The 5,215-nt window shown below is 37.4% G+C and overlaps 1 protein-coding gene across 2 annotated transcripts in view; it reads left to right on the plus strand.

The window, feature by feature from the left end:
* LOC126198912 (DNA repair protein complementing XP-C cells homolog) overlaps nt 1–5,215 on the plus strand; it is a 142,337-nt gene that overhangs the window by 132,658 nt on the left and 4,464 nt on the right. The gene's annotated exons all lie outside the window — the stretch shown is intronic.

The following is a 5,215-nucleotide window of genomic DNA, read 5'->3' on the forward strand; positions in this document are numbered from 1 at the left end:
ACTCTTTTCAATAGATCAATAGGCTATTGAAAGCTTAAATACAAGTAAACAAAGACAACTAAGGCCATTTCAGCAAAAAAAAAAAAAAACTGTTGAAGTTCTTGCAAAACCAAACATTCCAATAAAAGCATTCATTCCCAGTCAATACTTTTTCTGTTTTAAACAGTCAGTTTGAAAGAACTAAAACTTCACTTGTGTAGCATGACAACTTTTTAAATTTGTGCATCTAACCATTTACAAACAAAAACTAGATGCTACATTTTTCTGGTCCCTATATATAGTGATAAAGATGGGGGGGAAAGAAGAGAAGAGATTGTGCAAGGAAAGAAATGCTGGAAGATTTCCTAAGTCATATTATCTAATGCAGACTATTCTTTTAAACCAGAGTGCAGGGTAGCAGTAGCACAATTGTAAACAACATTTTTGTTCATTCTTTGTTACTAAAGGGTCATTCCAATGATAAAAATTGAAGTTTACACCATGATGTATAAATTTTAACTAAAAGGAATTTGTGCACACACACACACACACACACACACACACACACACACACACACACTTGCATGTGCAAAAATGGCCGCAATCAGGAAATTGCAGTACACAAGCAGTATAATAAGGTTCTTAAAAGTCATATATGGTATGCAAATAGAATACCTAAATCTGAGGATAAAATTAAAAGCATATGATCAGTCATGAAGGAAGTGTCTAGCCAGTAGCACAATTCGAAGATATGAAGAAAATGTGATATTTAAAGAAATAATAATAATACTGTTAAGTCAAATATATATGTAGCATTTAACAAACACTTTCTGAATATAACAGGTGAATCAAATATAAACTTTATTTCTATGGGGACTCATATAACTCCCTTAGAAAATGGCTTTCCAAGACTGCTAGCTGAAATACACTTCTGTGATACTGCCAAGAGGGAGACTGAGACAGTAATTAAATCACTGAAGACAGGACTCCCATGGATATGATGGGGTGTAGAAAATATATCAATTCTAAGTCATTGTAAGATTCAGTTTTTATGGTCTCTGACACACAATTCAGCAACTGATTACACAGAATGTGCATATGATAAGTGAGCCTGAACAATCCAAATTCCAAGGTATTCAGGTAGATGGTAAGCAATTATGGGATGTTCTATACACTGTCTGAAAATTGAATACTGCTTTATCTATCATTACAACAGTATCTCCAATAAGTGATAGCCCAACACGAAAATGATTCAACTTCGCTTATGACATGGCATATTCTGGCTAACTCTCCCATTCACAAAGTGTGTTTTTGGCTCCTACAGACAGTTCGAGCAATATGTGGTGTAAGTTCACAAACCTCTTTTTGACTTCGGATCAGGAGTCTGGGGATTCTCACATTAGCCTCTCAATATAAACTGATGAGGAAAAAAGTCACAACACCAAGGAGGAGTTGTGCAACATAAACAAAATTTGGTAGGTGTGCTTTTACATCTGAAAAATGATATCTATTAAAACTTCACACCAGTCTCATAATAGTGGCACCACTATGTGGATGCAAATCAAATTTGTTTTAAATACCCACTATAGTGGTCGTCAGCATTAGTTACCCTTGAGATTAGATGTGGTGAGTTGTTACTCAAGAATGCCATTATGGCAATAAAAAATACCATTATCAACACCTCAGTGAGTTTGAACAAGGCCATGCAATAGGGCTACGAGAAGCTGGATGTTCCTTCTGCAGTACTGCAGAAAGACTTGACAGGAATGTAGCCACGGTACATGACTGTTGGCAGCAGTGGTCCCGAGAATATACTATTGCAAGAGGACTGGGCTCTGGATGACCATGTGGCACTACCGAGATGGAAGACCGTTATGTTCAGCATGGGTCTGTGGTGCATCCTGTTGCATCTGCATCAGCAATTTGAGCAGCAGTTGGCATTACAGTCACACAATGAACTGTTACAATTCAGTTATTCAAGGGCAGCTCTGAGCCAGCCACTCTGTAGCTTGTGTTCCACTGACCCAAAACCACTGGCACCATTTGCGACTTCAGTGGTGTCAAAAGAGAGAATTCATTGGAGGGTGGGGTGAACATCTGTTCTGTCATGAAGCTGGTTCTGCCTTGGTACCAATGATGGCCATGTGTTGATCAAGAGGAGACCAGTTGGTTGAGGGCTTGCAACCAACCTGTCTATGTGCTAGACACACTGGACCTACATCTGGAGCTATGGTGTGGGGTCTGATATTGTATGACAGCAGGAGCACTCTTGTGCTTATTCCATGCACCCTGACTGCAAATTTGTATGTCAGTTTGGTGATTTGACCTGTTGTGCTGCCATTCATGAACAGCATTCCAGTGGATGTTTTCCAACAGGATAGCGCTCACCCACATATTGCTCAATCACCAGATCTAACTCCAATTGAGCACATATGGGACATCATCAGACGACAACTCCAGTGTCATCCACAAACAGCATTAACCGCCCCTGTATTGACTGACCAAGTGCAACAGGCATGGAACCCCATCCCACGAACTGACATCTGGCACCTGCACAGCACAGTGCATGCACATTATCATGCTTGCATTTAACATTTTGGCCATTACACCAGTTATTAATATACCAGCATTTCACCATTGCAATGGCTTTGTCTCATGCTTACATTAACCAGTGATCTTGCAATGTTAGTCACTTAAATATATTACCTAGACAAATGCATTTCCAAAAAATTTTTTGCCATCATTTTTTTAGGTGTCATTTTTGGTTAACAGTATGAGCTTATTCCCAAGAATTAGCAGCTTCCACTCATTTAGTACTAAGCAGAAAACCGTCTGAATTTGGAAGAAGGAAGGAAGATTAGGATTAACATCTATTGACGTTGAGGTCATTAGAGACGTAGCACAAGCTCAGATTGTGTCAAGGATGGGGAAGGAGATCGGCCATGCCCTTTCAAAGGAATCAAGCTTGCATTTGCCTGGAGCAATTTAGAGAAATCATAGGAAACCTTAATCATGATGGTTGCACGTGGATTTGAACAATCTGAATTTGGTTTGCATCTCCTTGACTCGGGTGCAAAAAGGCGTGCGATATTTTGTAGCATCCATTTTCAATAAGGTACCTTAAAAAACTGCAATAATAATTGTCACGCTATTAAGTCCAAATTGAAGAATTACCTCATGACTTACTCCTTCTATTCAGTCGGAGGGTTCCTGGAAAAAATTCAGCTAATTCCTGTCTTGTATTGTTGATTATGCTAGTATATACTCAACAGCTTGTTATTTGCTTAGGATTTGTATAAATTTTATTTTATCTGTTATTAACTTTTCTTATGTTAATTTCATGTGCTGACTCATTCCACGATGGTGGAGGAAATTTGCTCCCCAACTTTGTCCTGCAGAACTAGACATATAAAATAAAAAAAAAATTTATAATTAAATTTTCAGAAAATCCTCCATGATCTGGCAAATGCACTGCAAATTTATTTCTTAAAGTCCTGTATGTCTGTAACCTCGGTCTAGAACACCTAATCCATTATCAACCCGATGACAAGAAATCTAGTGATGTGAGTTCAGTTTATTGATGTGACTACTGAATAGTACCTTCTTGTCCAGTCCATCTAACTAGAAACTTTTGAAACCAGACGTTTAGTTGTCAGCTGGCTGGTGCCCCATACTGTGCAGGTATGATGGCAGGTTGCAGATGTTCCAGCTGGTAGCACAGCAAACTCTCCAACACATCTAGGCAAATTACTATTGATGGGAGTTTCACTAAAAAAGACTGGGCTGTTAATGCCGTAGTCCATAAGTCTGCAGTACACATTGACAGTGAGACTGTCTCTTTCCATTTCATGTGCAACATGAAAACACTGGTTCATATATACAAATGTGATAATGGTTCAATTTACAGATACATGAAAAGTTGACTCAGTAGAGAAATAAAACTTTTTGAAATGTCATTTTTTGCATCAGTTTTGACTAGCACACCCACTGCAAACTGTTCTCACAGCGGTTTGCCCTGCGACTTAAAGCTGCTAGACCTTGTAGGTGTTAAGGATATGTACTCTCTGCTAAGTCTTCAGTCCAGTCACATAGTGGGTCTGGTATACTATAGGTGTGTATTTTGTTCACTAGGCTACAACATATTTTTCCATTAAATTCTGACGAATTATTGTAATTGTGTACTTCTCATTTTTACCTCTTAGATAAGTGAGAGGCATCAGTTCTGTGAACACACTAATTGTTAACTGAAAACAAACATACCTTTTATTAATATGGCATTTTATTGCTGTGGTAATCAATAAAATCTTTTCTCTAGGTATTAATAAACCTTATTCTGCTTGAAAGAAAATTCCTTCCATTTTCTTCTTCCTTCTCTCTGTGTTGGTTTGAACTGTGAATATGCTGCTCCAAATCCTTAAAAATCACTGTCTTCCTTAGTATGTCATTATTATTTGAAATATAAGATAGTCACACACAGGAACATAAACAGTACCTATACTCTGTATGATTCAGTACAAAGTTTTACAGTTCTTCAGGTCTGTTGCTTCTTGAAGCACAAAATACCATCTTAAGGCTTCCTAAAATAATTGATCTCCCCTCCCTGCGCACTGATTGAGATAGCTGCAGTAATGCACCAGTGACATGGATGAAGGGCAACAGGCAGATTCCATATTATCAGATTTCTAGGAAGTGTACGACACAGTGTCTCACAGGAGATCGTTAACAAAGGTCTGAGTATATCGCAGATATGAGAGTGGCACAAAGTAACAGTTGTACGCTGTTCTAGATGGTGTAGTGTAACGACGTAAGTTTTGTATAAATGATTTTCTTTTGACATATGACCATGTGCAGACTTCGTCACCTACGTCAGTTACAAAACACTTCAAAATTATTTAAATTCTTTTTAAAGTTGTCTCTGAATGGTTTTTGAACGAAACTGTAATTAAAACATCATCATTTGAGTCGTATGCACAGAATTGTGTCACTCAGTCCAATTGATTTGCGCAAACTTTTTTCAATTTAGATGTCGTTTGTTTCTTCTCAGAAATTATATTAATGCAAGTTATCTGCCTTAATAAATATTAAAACCACATTGAATAAACTTTTAAGACTCAAACTCGTGATGAACGTTGTCAAAAATTAATAATCTTGTCAAATAAATCAGTAATACTTCTTCCTTAATATAATTCTTCATAAATAAATTCTCGGAACACGTATTTAAACTATTGTAGTATAC

The sequence above is a fragment of the Schistocerca nitens genome, chromosome 8 (genome assembly GCF_023898315.1).
Source record: "Schistocerca nitens isolate TAMUIC-IGC-003100 chromosome 8, iqSchNite1.1, whole genome shotgun sequence".
Classification (NCBI taxonomy): Eukaryota; Metazoa; Arthropoda; class Insecta; order Orthoptera; family Acrididae; genus Schistocerca; species Schistocerca nitens.